This window comes from Mastigoproctus giganteus, chromosome 7 (genome assembly GCF_048544385.1).
Source record: "Mastigoproctus giganteus isolate SK-2022 chromosome 7, ASM4854438v1, whole genome shotgun sequence".
In the NCBI taxonomy this organism is placed as follows: Eukaryota; Metazoa; Arthropoda; class Arachnida; order Uropygi; family Thelyphonidae; genus Mastigoproctus; species Mastigoproctus giganteus.
In genome coordinates, this window is record NC_143581.1 from 116,399,816 (window position 1) to 116,416,627 (window position 16,812).

At 37.5% G+C, this 16,812-nt stretch overlaps 1 protein-coding gene across 8 annotated transcripts in view; it reads right to left on the minus strand.

Annotated features, from left to right (window-relative positions):
* Window positions 1-16,243, minus strand: part of LOC150083163 (uncharacterized) — a 1,214,634-nt gene extending 1,198,391 nt beyond the window's left edge. For 7 of the 8 annotated variants that reach the window (XM_090377874.1, XM_090377875.1, XM_090377878.1 and 4 more), the window contains exon 1: window positions 15,924-16,243. The gene's annotated coding sequence lies outside the window, so the exon portion shown is untranslated. Of the gene's footprint in view, window positions 1-13,910; window positions 14,067-15,923 lie in introns of all 8 variants that reach the window. The other variant, XM_090377872.1, reaches the window with a different exon arrangement.
* Between the last annotated feature and the right edge of the window lie 569 nt (window positions 16,244-16,812).

The following is a 16,812-nucleotide window of genomic DNA, read 5'->3' on the forward strand; positions in this document are numbered from 1 at the left end:
TCTTTTTCTTATTTGGCCTTATTATTCCTTCATTATATACATTAAAAATAAAACTTCCTAGATAACGGGAAAATCAAAATAACGGCACCTTGAATCACCAAAGGTGTCGTTATTCAAAAAGTCTACTGTACTATTGTTGTTATTATTATTAGTGAATTCAATTTTATGAGAAAAAAAAACACGGTTTCACACTTCCACAACGACAGATGGAAGTTTGTTCCAGCAATCAACTATCTTCTGGCTAAAGGGAAATTTCCGCACATCTGGCGCTTCCTTGCACCATATAGCTAATAATAATAATAACAATTTGAATTTATGTCCCCCTACAGGTTCGTAAACTGAGCAGGAGGAAGAATCCCATCAGCACTGAGCCTGTTCAACCCATTCAAGGCCTTATACACCTCAATCAGATCACCTCGCAGGTGCCTAGTCTCCAGATGCTGCAATTTACAGATATTAAGCCTTTTATTAAGCCTTAGTAAGCGGACCACTTCTTTCCCCTTACCAATCTTATTGCCCTTCTCTGTATTTGTTCTAGCAACCCTACATCCTTCCTAAAATGAGGCCACCAGACCTGTACGCAGTACTCAAGCCATGGCCTGACCATTGCCTTATACAAGGGGATAATCGCCTCCTTGTCCCTGCTAGTAAAATTCTTGTGTATCATTGATAAGACCCCCATGACCTGTTCTAGCAGCCTGTCTGCAAAATTACCTGAAGGTCTTTTTCTCATTCTCATTCTCAACCATCCTGAGTCTAGTAGTACCACAGAGTTCATACTTTTTCTAGGGTTACTCCTACCCATATTCAGTACTTTTCATTTGCCAAATGGCGCCTCCGTAGCCAGGTGGGAAGGAGCGGCAGTGCGTAGAACACGCTTCTTGATTAGACCGGGGTTCGAGCCCGTCACCACCAAATACGGAGGATGCGGAAAGGTCAGGGAATGACCACCGCATATCCCGGAGCAATATGGCCTTAGTTGCTAATGCTCCTAAAAACCAAATAACAAACTAACAAACATCATTTGCCAATGTTAAACTTCAGTTACCGCTTCTAAGCCCATCTTTTCTGGATCCTGTTGCAGTAGCATACTGTCATTAACAATCCTGCCAACCTTTGTAGCATCTGCAAACTTGGACATTAGGCCTGATATACCTTCATCAATATCACTGATAAATATACAAAACAACAATGGGCCCAACACTGAACCCTGGGGGACTCCACTAATAACATGAGTCCACAAAGAGCAGTCTCCATTGATTACCACTGTCTGTCTGGCCCCACTCAACTATCCTTTTATCCATTGTAGAAACTTGCCCTTAATGCCATACTGTTCCAATTTGGTCAGTAGTCTTCAATGTGCAAGAGGATAAAAGCTTTCCTGAAATTCAACTATATGATATCAAAATTATATTTTGCATCCAGTTCCTTTGTGACCACATCATAGTATCCAATAAAATTGGTCAGACAAAACTTCCCCTTAACAAACCCATGCTTTATGTGAATTATTACTGCAGTCTTGTCTAGATGATCCTGCAATGCTTCTTCAACCAGTGACTCCATTATTACATCTCCACTCCATGGGGACTGCCCTGGAGACCAAGGATGCTCTCATAATTATGGATAAAGGTTTGCTTACTTCCTTTGCGACCTCCTTTAACATAACTGGATAGATTCTGTCCACTTCAGATGCCCTTCTTATGTTTAACTTCAAAAATTTCTCCTCCAACTTTGTTCTCATTGTTCAAGTGGACCAATCTGATTCACGCCCTTCCTTCTAGAGTGTACACAAGTAAAAAAGTACTTGCCGTTTTTCTTTGCATCATTTGCCAAAGATTTCTCATAATCTACCCTCAATTGCCTAACCTGCTCTGTACCTTGATTACAGTATAGCTTATATCTACCACAGGCTTCTATGTTGCCTGACAATTTATATGCATCCCATGCATTTTTCTTCTCTGCATCACGTCTCATTAGTTCATCTGACATCCATTTAGGCCTAAACGTTGAACAGTATTTCTTAGTTAGTATGAAAAGCCTAGTAGCTTCCAAGATTAATTCCTTAAATACTTTCCATTTCGTCGTTGATACTACAATATGTCAAAAAAGCTCAGGGCATACCAAACAGTTTTAGTGCATTATGTTACACACTGATCTTATTGCTGCAGCATGCACTACTCCCTTGCTATTGGCTCATCACATATAACCTCTTGCAAGAAGACTGAACTAGTTATATTGATTACAAAGTGACCATAATCCCAAACTGGTATTTTTAGCATACAACATATTGCAATATCAACAAACAATTTGGTTTGATTTTGGTTTTTTTTTTTTTTTTTTTAGGAGCATTAGCAACTAAGGCCTTATTGCTCCGGGGATATGCAGTGGTCATTCCCTGACCTTTCCGCATCCTCCATATTGGTGGTCACGGGCTCGAACCCCGGTCTAATCAAGAAGCGTGTGCTACGCACTGCTGCTCCTGCCCCTGCCCACCTGGCTACGGAGACGCCTAATATCAACAATGATTTAAAATTTGCTGTTGGTTACATCAACAGTTGGTTCCACTGTATAAAATTTAAACTGTCCGAGACCACTGTAGTCACCTTTTCAAAATCAAAAAACCTTTCCCTTTACCCCTAATGGTAATTATACCATTAAATCCCACATCAATACACTGTGATCACTGCCATTTAGTGGTTCCTTTATCTGTAAATTTTTAATGTACGAATAATCACTGCTGATAACTAGATCAAGAATATTACTCCCTCTGGTTGTCTCTCAGATATGCTACCGTAGAAAACAATTATCCAATAAATCCATAAAAGTCTTGATAGTGTGTGAGAGCAGATTCCATTGATTACCACTGTCTGTCTGGTCCCACTCAACTATCCTTTTATCCATTGTAGAAACTTGTCCTTAATGCCTTATTCCAGTCAATATCTGGCAACACAAAATTTTCCCCATTATAAGACAGTTGTAATGTTGTACAGTACATGTAATGTTGTAATGTTGTTGCAACTCTGTACAGTTGTTTGCTGTACTCATCAGAGTCATAAGGCCTATAAACACACTCCTACTCCCATTTATGGTTTCCTAGTGCTATGTCACACCAAACTAACTCAACATTGCACTGTTCATCAGTGTCAATTGTATGTGCTCCCTTAGATTTTGTTTTTTAACTGACAGCATAATCCCTCCTCCCCTCCTATCCTGTCTATCCCTGCTGTACACATTGTACTCTCCATATGCCAATTCTGCACTGCTTATATCTGTGTGACACCACATCTCTGATATCCCAACAATATTTGCCTTTGATGTCTTGACCAGCACTTCAAATTCAAATTTATTTATTATACTCCTAGCATTGTTGTACATGCAAATATACATGCACCTGTTCTTACTCTTAGTCACCCTAACATGGCACAGGTATTTACTTGTTCCATGATGACTTTCGGCTGTTCCTGAAATACCCAGAAACTTGCTCTGTAGGCTGCTGCTCATTACAATAGAAGCAGTGCAAGAATCACTTTCACCTCTGCCTGTGGCTACTGTTAATCTTTTAGCATTAGCATACGATGCAAGAAAGCAAGCTTATGCAGCATCAGCCAAAAAAAAACACCCTTATTTCACCCATCCACTCGCTCCAAATGTTTGTCAATTTCTGCCTTAAATTTATTTAGGCTATCAACTTCTACAACGACAGATGGAAGTTTGTTTCAGCAATCAACCACCCGCTGGCTAAAGGCAAACTTCCACACATCTATCCTACAACCGTCTTTTCTCAATTTGAATTTATGCCCTCTCAGATGATTATTCTGAGCAAGAGGAAGAATCCCATCAGCATTGAGCATGCTCAAACCATTCAAGTCTTTATACACCTCAATCAGATCACCTAGCAGGTGCCTAGTCTCCACTATAATCTGCAAAGCAGATTATAGTGGAGATTATAGAGTATCTGCAAAACTTAAGCCTTTCTTCGTAAGAGCAACCCTTTGTTCCATTCACTAATCTTATTGTCCTTCTCTGTACTCATTCCAACAGCTCTACATCCTTCTTAAAATGAGGCCTCCAGACCTGTATACAGTACTCAAGGTGTGGCCTGACCACCTTATACAAGGGTATAATCACCTCCTTATCCCTGCTAGAAAAATTCCTGTCGCACCTCCGTAGCCAGGTCGGCAGGAGCAGCAGCAGTGCATAGCACACACTTCTTGATTAGACCGGGGTTTGAGCCCGTGACCACCAAATACGGAGGATGCGGAAAGGTCAGGGAATGACCACCGCATATCCCAGGAGCAATATCGCCTTAGTTGCTAATGCTTCTAAAAACCAAATAACAAACAACAACAACAAAATTCCTGTATATCATTAACACCATGAGCTACTCTTGCAGACCATCTGCACTGCTCAGAAAACTTCAAATCTGCCTGCACAGTTACCCTCAGGTCCTTTTCATTCTCTACCACTGTCAGCGTAGTACCACAGAGTTGATACAATATTCAGGGGTTACTGCTTCCCATATGTAGTACTTTACATCTGTCAATGTTAAACTTCATTTGCCACCTCTCAGCCCATCTGCTCAACTTTTCTAGATCCTGTTGCAGCAGCGTACTGTCAGTGTCATTAACAACCCTGCCAACCTTCGTATCGTCTGCAAACTTGGAATTAAGCCTGATATACCATCATCAATATCACTTATAAATACAGAAAACAACAATGGACCAATTAAGAAATACAGAAAACAACAATTTAATCTGTGAATCCCCCCAAGCTAGCAGTTTTCCAACCCACCTAACACTGCCTCGATAACATCGGCAAATATTATTGCACCCTTTCTATTTAAGTGTATCTCATCCCTGTAGAACAGTTGTTGTCAACCTTTTTTTTTTTTTTTCAATTATTGCCCTCTAATGGACTTTTTTGGACAATTTTTTTTCCTAATGGCCCCCCCATGAAATTTTATACAAGAAAGTACTTTATACTTACTCCTTTTATTCAATGAGATCCCTGAGCCTGATGCTTATTAGCTAAAAGTTCAATGTTCGGTATGATGTTAGTAAGTTTAATTTTAATGTCTCCTCTTGAACATACAGCAGACTCTTGATTTACCGGGATCGGATCAATTGGGACACTTCAAGACTCCAAATTAAAAAAAATCAACCAGAAATCAAAAAAATTCAAGTAATAACTAGAACATAGAACATATAAACAGATATTTTGCAAGTTGTAAATAAGTGACAAGAAGCGGCATTATAAGTCATCATTGGGAGATTAGTGTACCTATTATCTTGCAAACCCCTCCGTCTTCACACCCGCCACTCAAAAAAAAAAAAAAAGAAAAGACAGAACATATGTTTAGTTTGTGTTAGTGCGTCGCGTCGATTGTTGTGTTCCGTCGCACCGCAAAAGAACAAATTTTGTTTCGTTATTTATGTCAGGGATGTCAATTTTTTTTTATAGTAAATATATATATTTTTTTTTGTTTAGAAATCGTGAAAATGATGGGTAAATGCAACAGTGCTACTAGTAAACCTTTCAAGAAAAGGAAACAAAGACTTGAAATTATTCAAAAGTTTGAAAACGGTGCATCTGTTAAATCTCTAAAGAACCATTATAAGGTTGGTCACCAAACCATACGCGACATTGTAAAATATAAAGGGAAGCTATTCGATTTAAAATTGACATTGCAAAAAATAAAGGGAAGCATCACATTGGACACACGAGTAGTGCGTGGTAAGTTTTTTATCTATCGCCATATTTTTTACGTTACTTGCTGAGCATTTTTCGATACAGTAAGTCTCCGACTTACGCAACTACGGATTTAAGTAAATTTGTTTTCACTTAATTTTTATTTTATTTTATTTTTTTTTAATTTTTTTTTTTAGCATTGTAAAATTTAAAACAACAAAAAAAAAATAATAAGTAATCAATATCGATGATCACAGCACACACAAATTGCACAAGTGAGATCGGTGTAACAAGTAAAAAAGATAGGAAAAAAAAGTGAAGTTTCTTACAATTATTTTATTTTTTTTTTTTATATGACTGAAGATTTCAGCAAAGGGGACACACACACACTTCACCATAATAACGTAAAAACCAACCAACAGAATTCCAGCTATCGGTATCATCACAAATGCAATAAGATCAAGTTTACTACCCCATTTATAATAGATTGCACTAACAGAAAAGCCCAGTAAAACGGAAAGTGCAAGTTGTTTTTATTGTTTTTTGTTGACCTCCAGAACTATAGTGCTTTAGTAAAATGTGAGCTCACGTGGGGTGATAATAGTGAGTTTTAGCCTTAACCCTGTGAAGTTCTTTTCAGAAAATTTAATTTTGACTGTTATCATGGTGCCGACTAAGAGAAAATAGGTGACAGCGCTACTAGTAAATCTTTCAAGAAAAGGAAAGCAATCGAATTGGATCAGAAAATTAAAATAATAAGGGTGTATGAAAATGGCCAAACATTAACAAGTATCGCGCTGAATTCAGATTTGTCAATAATAATATAGTAGCAATATGGTACTAGTCATTCCTGAATTATATAAAACTTGACGAAGTCCTGGAACATATGTCGATGACTTCTGTATTTTTGGATTAACCAGGAAATCGATTATCCAGGATTTGGTTTTTACCATCTACCCTGGAAAATAGAGTCTACTGTATATCAATTCTGTTTCTTTCCTTTGTTAATATTTTATTTACTGAACTAAAACCACTTTCAACCTTACAAAACATTGGAAAACGAAATACTTTGGCCATTTCAGACCAAATTGTTGGATAAAGAAGTTTAGTTGTTTCTGAACACCACAACTCAGCCATTTCACCTTTTTCAAATTTATATTTGCATTCTTCATTACATTTTAATTCAACGAGTTCTTGAATTTCTTCACTAGCAGACCCAATATCACATCCAATTGGATCTAATATCTGGGGCTTCACTTCAAAAGAAAATAAATCTGAAAATCTATTTTTCATTTCACCTTTCAAAGAACACAAATGATCTGAATAATTCTTAAGATCCTCCTCGGTGAGAGATTCATTGATTTTGCATACCATGAAATTGTTTTCTCATTAAATTGCTTTCAAATATTACCAGTTTTTCAGTGAAGGCTTTTAATAAGCATTTGCAGTCTATCACCATAATTAATTTCCCTTGAAGTTGAAGTGATACTTCGTTAAGTTTTCGAAAAGTCCAACCCATTTAGTATATGTTCTTTTTGTGTTTGCTGATCTCCTTTGCTAAATCTGTGTCATCTTCGTTTTCTAACAACTAATTATTGTATCAAAAAAGTTTACAAATCTTGTTAGACAGTTTCCTTTAGAAAGCCATCTGATTTCTGTATGTAAAAGAAGCTTGACATACTGTTCTTCATTATCAACACAAAATTTTCTGAAAAGACAATCATATTGGCTATGTGACTTTATTTTATTGATGGTTTTAATAACAATACTGAGAGATTGATAAAGAACTGGAGTAATATTTTTTGAAACCAGATGATGTCGGTGCACAATGCAGTGTATTTCAAAATTGCAAGAACTTCACTTTGGGATATACTTCCTTTAGGTGGGCTATAAAACATTTATATCTTCCAACCATGGAGGTAGCACCATCAGTGGAACAAGATACCAAATTTTCCAATGGTACTTGTTTTTCATCAAACAATGTTTGCTCCAGTACAGTCAGTTTCCATAGATTTTACAAACAACATCTCTTCTTGCAATTTACAATCATCATCGAAATAACGAAGACACGCACATTAGAATGGCCTTATTGTCAGTAATTGTGGATTCATCGATCTGAATAGAACATTTTCTCATTTTTAGTTTGTCAATTAGCTGCTCTTCAATTTTAACTGACATCCCATCAGTTCATTTTCAAATTGAATCGTTGCTCAATGGCAATGCATTTAAAATACTGCAAGGATTTTGATGCATCACAGTTGAAATTACAGTCTCTAATGCGGGTTGTATAACAGTCTCAGCAACTGTATGAACACTACCTGTTTTTGCAATGATTTCTGCAATTTTATAAGATGAAATCATTCCATCTTCATTTGTTTGTGTGTTCTTAAATAAGAAAGTAACAGTGTTACGTTGCTCGAAATTCTGTTTTAAATTTTTTAAATATTGGATATGTTTACCAACTTTATCAGGATGTTTCCTTTATAAGCGATCTAAAAGTCTTGATGGTTTCATGGACTCGTTTGAAAAAGAACTATTACACATAAGGCATATTATGCTGTTTTTAGTCGAATGGGCTTTCAACAAAAACCATAGCTAGATACAGATACTGTTGGCATGTTTCCTTTCCAGGACTTGGCATGATTGATGATGGTTTTAATAACTACAATGAATTAAATAATAAAATATAAACTAATTTTATTTAACTCTCATAGCCCATGTCACTCACAAAAGCACTGTGGATCAAAAATAAACAACTTCCACAAGGAAACAATAAATCAATACTAATTGTCACTTAGAAAGTAGAAACAATAGACTGAAACATTTCCTCATGTCTCATATATTGACCAAAGAAAAGAATAAATAAATAAATAACCACACCCACCATGCTGTGGTCAGGTTCGCAGATGTCGGAAAGGTGCAAATGGCAAGGATTTCGGAGACTTTACCTCTGAAAGCACTTAGGCACTGAATGCCTATGAAGAGCAAAGATGGTTGAATTAAATGTTGTTGTTATTTGGTTTTTAGGAGCATTAGCAACTAAGGCCATATTGCTCCGGGGATATGCGGTGGTCATTCCCTGACCTTTCCGCATCCTCCGTATTTGGTGGTCACGGACTCGAACCCCTTTCTAATCAAGAAGCGTGTGCTACGCACTGCTGCTCCTGCTCACCTGGCTACAGAGGCTCCGTTGAATTAAATCACACCCACTATCTTCCTTTTATCAAACTTCTCACTCACTCCTAATATAATATACTTATATGTTAAAAATCAGTTGTCTCAGGGAAAAAGAAAACCCAATGAGAGAAATGAAATATTAAGGAATAAGATGTCATTGGGTAGGGTTAAACTTGAAGGCCACAAATCACTGGAATACCCATGATTTTTTGCCCCCCCCCCAAAAAAAAAAACAATTTTCGCACCCATTGAGAATCCCTGCTGTAGAAGCTATCTCTCCTGTTAACAAGCACAGTCCATACTGAGAAAAATTCTATCCCATGAGCCTTGCACAATCTCTCCATGGCTGAACTAACTGACAAGGCTCTCACAACATACTCCCTCCTATTGTGTCTAGGCGCCTCCGTAGCCAGGTGGGAAGGAGCAGCAGTGCATAGCACACGCTTCTTGATTAGACCGGGGTTCGAGCCCGTCGCCACCAAATATGGAGGATGCGGAAAGGTCAGGGAATGACCACCGCATATCCCGGAGCAATATGGCCTTAGTTGCTAATGCTCCTAAAAAAAAAAAAAAAAAAAACCAAAAAACCAAACCTATTGTGTCTGGGCAGAATTACAGACACTTTTTTTTTTTTTTTTTCCATCATTGACCTGTACTGTCCCGAGGGGCGAAGTTATCCAATCCACTCTCACACCAAACGGCACTATGACTACATCGTGGGAGCAGTCTATGGCCAATATTCTGGACACACTTTTTGGTACAGATACTGATGCTCTGACAGTACAACAGCAAGAAATATGCCAGGCAAACAACATCTACTTCAACAATGCTGTAGAAGACCAATTTACCACCGATGAACTGCAGCAGGCTCTTACCAAAATGAAAGAGCGGAAATGTCCCGGACCAGATCTCATTGAACCCGAAGTCCTTAAAAAGACCGCCCAAATTAACATCCAGTTTCTACTCGACCTCTTCAATAAGTGCTTGTCCCATGGATCTTTCCCAGAAGAATGGAAAAACGCCAATGTAAAACTGATCATAAAAAATCCGTCTAAACCGCTCCAACAACCAGAGTCATATCGACCCATTGCCCTTTTATCCATGGTCAGTAAACTGTTTGAACGACTACTCCTAGTACGGCTCCAAGACCATTACACCAAAGCTGGGCTCCAGTCCAACTTCCAGTTTGGATTTCGACCGGGGCATTGCACAGAAGACGCACTGCAAATGATCATCTCTGCAGTCTCAACTTCTACCTCCAAATACTACCTACTTAATAGCAATAGATTTTGCAGGAGCATTTGACAGGCTCTGGTGGGCAAGTATCCTTCGCAGACTTAGGCAAGCAAATATACCATTAAATTTATACAAATGCATCGAAAACTACTTATCAAATAGGAAAATTACAATCTCCTCAACGTACCGAAGAATTACCAGGTTAATCTACAGAGGTTGCCCCCAGGGTTCAGTCCTTGGTCCTTTTTTGTGGAACATTGTCCTGGATGAGCTCCTTGGACTGGACCTAGGTCCTGTAGCTATACAAGCCTTTGCTGATGATGTGACCATCTCAATTGAGGCTGACAGCAGAGCTTCTCTGGAAGCCAGAGGAAACCAGGCACTTCAAATCCTTCAGAACTGGGCAGCCCTACACAAACTAAGACTCTCACCCCAAAAGACACAATCCATTCTCCTGAAGGGATCACTGCAGCCTACTAGAAACCCCACTAACAAACTTCAAGGCCAAACCGTCAAGCTAGTTTCTACGTTAAAACTACTGGGAATAGTACTTGACCCTAAGCTCACTTTCTCTCCGCATCTTGCACACCTCCACGCGAAAGTGAGAAACTACACTGCTCTCATCGCACGGGTGAGTCGTCGCGATTGGGGATTGAACCGACGCACCCTTAAGATTCTGTATAAATCAATCTTCCTTCCCTTCATAACGTATGGATCAGGGGTCTGGTTTCGCAGGACAACTCTTTACAACAACAAATGTAAACTGGGAACCATCCAGCGCACCATCCTTCTTACTATTACAAGGGCATGCTGCACAGTTAGCAACCCAGCCCTTCAGGTTCTTGCGGGCGTCCTTCCGCTTGATCTGGAGGTTATTCGAAGTGGCCTCCACTACTGTCTATCCAGGGGTATACCAGCAACTATCCCTGGACACTCCATCAATAACCTGAATGAAATCAGGCAGGAAAAGAAAAAAATTGCCATCCTACTACTTCAGACCTGGCAGGACAGATGGGCTGCTACCGACAAGGGCCCAATCACCAAGAAATTTATACCGTATGTGAATGCCGTATTTCCTAAATCTCCAACTTGGTTTTCTCCTGGTCTTTATACCACCTACCTCATCACTGGACACGGATCAATAAACCATAAATTAACATCCATGGGAATCATTGACAACCCCCACTGTGCATGTGGTGAAATAGAAGACTGGAACCATCTAGTATATACCTGTCAACACTATGAGGACCTCCGCAGCATCCTGTTTACTCGTATCCAAGATAACCCTCAAGGAAATGAACACTTATTCATCACAGAAGAAAACTACTACTATGAGTTTACCAAGTTTGCACAAGCCCTCTTCACAAGACGGAGAACCCTATTGCCAACACAAAATAGGAACAACCCAAACATCTGATCCTAACCTAACTGGCAAAACCGATCTTAACCTGGATAGGATCGACTGGTGTATGGACCACCTCATTCTTCAGTGGCAACTTGCACATGGCTCTCTTGCTGTCTTATTTATCGTCCTTCCCGGGTTCCCCTTTCAACTGATGGCGCTTATTGCTCCATTGATAACCTGGAGGATACCTTCGCCTACATCCTCCATATTTCTAGCTATACTCTCCTTTCTTGCGTACACTCTGTACTTCCCCGACTCTACTTTTTTTTTTTTGTCTCCGTCCAGGAAGCTCTGGCGACCCTGGCGGAGACAAGCCAGAGAATAATGGGCAGACTGGCTACCTCCTAGTGGTGTGTGCGGGCAATGTGGAGTCCCACTAGGGGCGCTGCGGCCAAATGCCAGGACACACAACAGAACCTAACGCAATATGTCATATACAACACACAACACTTTTCTGGCATTTACAGTAGTACTGTATTGCTTCACAGCGAACATATGGCACAGATGTGGGAAACCACAGGCTGTACTGTAATTGTTAAGCAAATCTGTAGATTTCCTACTCTTAATGTCATTTGTGCCCTTAAAAGATGATATCTGCTCCATATCATCAACCTTTATCCTAGGCAGACATACCCTGATGTTTGGAAAAGTACCTAATTTTATGTACTAATGAATGACATTCTCTAAAGCAATTGCATTATTACTACATCAGTGTTAAGACCTACCCAAGACCTATCGAATGGAAGCACCACACGGTGAATTTAACTGACCGCACGGCTAAAATAAGCGATTCTCATGGTACCGTATGGTACTGCTCACTGATCTCGATCAATATTAATTCGAACATACTATGCAATCGGGATCAATGCAGCAGGAGCATATAATGTTAAATTATGCAAGTCATTTTTGCTCTGGATCACTTAAGTCACATTTAGAAATAACAGAAAATTTTATAATATTGCAAAGTATTACACTTCCCTACCCAGCTACTTCTTAATGCCATTCGGCTGCCAAAATATTCTATGGAGAACACTGTACATCTTTGAATTTTAAAATAAACAAAAGTTTGTACATTAGGCATCATTATTATAACGTCTCGTATCGTGAACGTGAAATCTTCCATAACGACTTGCCTTCTCCTTATACTTCAAATAAATAACACTCTTCACCATTAGAGAAGTCAGTTGTTACTTATTCTCAGTTCAGTACCACTAACAAGATGGCATAATTTTAAAGCTATTTGGCCTCTCATTGCAAGACCACTGGCCAATAGTCAGATAGGTATTCAAAGGTCCTTAGCTGAGAAAACAACTGTGAATTACAGGCATGTGAATTACATGCCCAATATGAGAGCTATACAATAAAATATTTTCAGGACATAAAGCCTCAAACTATCACATTCTTTAGTGCAATTACATCATTACTACCACATTCTTTAGTGCAATTACATCATTACTACATACTTTAATTTTGAGACAAAAGTTAGGCATCATTATTATAACATCTCATGTTATGAAATCCTTCACATTGACTTGCATTCTCCTTATACTTTGAATAAGTAATGCTCTCCATTAATTAACACTTCCCCATTTGTACTATTGTTGTTATTTGGTTTTTAGGAGCATTAGCAACTAAGGCCACATTGCTTCGGGGATATGCAGTGGTCATTCCCTGACCTTTCCACATTCTCCGTATCTGGTGGTCACGGGCTCGAACCCTGGTCTAATCCAGAAGCGTGTGCTACACACTGTGCTCCTGCCCACCCAGCTACAGAGGTGCCCCTATTTGTACTAACGTAATAATTTAATATACTATAACTGAACACAATATAAAAAAGAAAAAAAACTTGTCAATAAGGTTAGATATCTTTAACAAGTTATGCCGATATTAAAGTAGTGAAAGATTATATTGCATTTTTAAGTCCAATAAAGATAATCTATTCTTTGTATTGTATTTATTACAATATATGGGGTGAAAATAAGAATACCAGTAAATGATGAGGCATAAATATAATACAGTATAGTATATAATATAAGTGAATTTTAAAACACACACACAGACTTTTTTTCGATATTAAGAATCAAGTTTGAGGTAAGTCAGCCTACATGATGCTGCTCGTGTTGTAAAACTGGATAGTACTACTACTGCCAGATTAATTATGTGAATCAAGATGGCCCCACTTCTAAATTGCAGTTAAGATCAGAACATAATATCAAATGATGTTAACTGAAATTAAAAAAAAAAAAAAAAAAAACTTTACCCCAATTAATTAATATAATTCATTTACAGCATAGGTAAATTATGTGGCTATAAAGTTGAATTATGTATATAAGCATATCCACACAGATAAAATTTAAGATTTGAATTCTGCACCTAACATCGTGTTTTATCATTAAGTACATACCAGTAACAAATCTTTATGAGCTTGGATAGTGGTGCAATGTTCCTTTATTAGTCCATGAAGTCATCTCTTTTCCTTCTGGGATTCCATCCCCCTACATCAGCTCAGAGTCCCAATGCAGCTGCACCACTGGAAGGTATGCGCAGCACTAGTTTATACCTAATGATAAAATTTGGTGTTAAGCACAAAAGGCAAAATTTTAAATGTGGGAGGCATCCAAACTGTTATGATGCATATTACAGGAAGAGAGTGATTTGCATAAATATCAGGTACATTTCTTTATTAAATAAATAAATTGAATCAATAATGTGACTTAAGTGAAGTAGTTATGCTTTGATAAAAAGGATAGTGCATCTTTCTCATTCTATTAGATTTACCACTGAAGAATCATTAAGAGTTGTAGCTTGGTAGGAAATAAGATTATTATTAGCCATATGGTGCAAGGAAGCCTGAAGCTTATGCTGCACCAGCCAAAATAAAAATTTCCTGAGTTACCCTGAGAGAGAGAGAAGTAGAAAGAAATCGCCAAGAAAAATAATGATGATGATATCCAGCTCAGAACCCTGAGTTTGCCAAGCCCATACTCACCAGATGTGAGCCCCTGGAGATAGGATGGCATATTTAAATAATAATTCAAAAACCATAATGGATTTAATCAAATATATATATATATATATGTCAGTATTCTGAACAGTTTATACTCCTAATTTATTCATGTTACATAAAATAACCTGATATCCAACTAAAGAATATCTATTATTGTTAGAATATAATATATTAATTCAAATATCATTGATTCAAATTAATTTCAATATGAATTAATTTGAATTAATTGAAATATGCATTGTCAATTCCTGAATATTATTCAGGAATTGACAATGCATGCATATTCATAAAATCCATACATGGAAATATTGCAGCCTGATTTTAAGAGCAGTGAATGAAGTTTGGAAATTGATTATTTTTTTCTATTATATGATATAATCTCACATTATTTCACATACAGAATATAATTAGGAAATTATGCTATTTTTGAAATGAATCACTCTTTTACCATGTAAATAGTGCAAAATTAGTTTACTACTTAAGTGCTTTGAGCTCATTTCTAATCTTATTACAAAGATGACATTTCAAGACCTTTGCCATATCCCATCACCTAAGTCTGACTAAGACAAGCCAGGGTGAGGAGCTGTTAACAATTATATATGGTCTGATGATAGGAGATCTGACAAGGATCCTGGAATATCTGTAATAAGTTTAGAAATTAGCTCAAACCACCTAATTAGTAAACTAATTTCACATTAACTACATGGTAAAAGAGCAGTTGATTTCATATATTAATGAACAGAAATTAACAGATATGATACACTACACTGGTATTATCTAAATTAAGGTTCGCATAGAGTTTTCAAATGATACCACATAAGTAAAGTCAAACATATATTAAAAAAAAAAAAAAAATAGCATTTGCCATTATGTGTTATTCAACTTTATTTATTACTAGAGCCAGCAGCACTGAGAGAGTAGGGCAGGTTGGCTTCACAAAGCCCAAACTAGTGTAAGGAGCCCTGTCTTCGCTGTTATTTCAATGTTATAAAAAGGGGGTAGGGGAAGAAAAGCCTAATGAGATTATTTTCTCCAGTCAATTTTTCCGAATGTTGTTACCATAGTCACAGGTTCTTGATTACTGTGACTACAGCAACGTATACTTAGAAAAAAGCTGCAATAACCGAGTACTAAGTACCCGTTTTAATTATTGGTCGGTACTTTTTAATCACTAGATTACAGTTCTTCCATCCCACATGGAATTTCAACTACCTCAGGAGTTCCTGATATATCATAATAAATTTAAAACATCAAATGAGTTTTCGAAGGCTTTTTGTGTTTCAGGCATTGAAACTTTATCGGCGTGGTCAAAGGAATCGCATGAGTAGAATATTGAGAAACACTTCGCTATGTGACAAAGTTACTAGTAACTATAGTATTAATTATGAAAAGGGATACAAACAGACCCACCTTCGCCTCGGAAAATTCAACTGGACAGCAGTTAACGGCACCTCCAGCGATTTCACGTTGGGAAACATAAGTAAACGGAAAGTAGCCATATTCTGAAATTAGTTTAGCATGTATCCAAGAAACAAGGTTCTGAAACCTCTTCTGAAACTTGTAATTCGGCCAAAAATGACGCTTCCCCCCCCCGCACCAAAATTCAGCCGTTCGGAAACAAAATAAAACGCTTTTAGTCCACAATAAGCAATTGCCTCACTCAAGTTTTCACTCGTGTTGCTAAAATCCCAAGGGGACAACAAAGATTTCAGTTAATTAAACACAGTATATTATCATTACAAATAAAAAAAAATAAAAAAGTCCTTTAATAAACGTTCTATAGTGTTTAGAAAACGAAATGCAAAATATTGTATTTTTCAAAAATTTTATATGTGACATGTGTTGTCTAATAATCCTCAACCTGTTGTGATAATTATCTACAACCCCCCTAGCGACAATTGTAGTAATTTTTTGATTTTTTACTTTTAATTTCGGTTATTGTATATTATTATTATTATTATTATTAGCCATATGGTGCAAGGAAGTCTGAGGCTTATGCTGCACTAGCCAAAAAAAAAATTTCTGAGTCACCCTGAGAGAGAGAGAGAGAGAGAGAGTAGAAGGGAATCATCAAGAAAGAGAAGAATGATGATATCCGGCTTGTATATCATCTAATAGAATGTGAAGAATGATGATATCCGGCTTGTATATCATCTAATAGAATGTGAAGAATGATGATATCCGGCTTATATATCATCTAATAGAATGTGAAGAATGATGGATATCATTCTTCACATTCTGGATATCATCATTCTAGTATGATATCCAGCTGGAAAGCTGGATATCATCATTCTTTTCT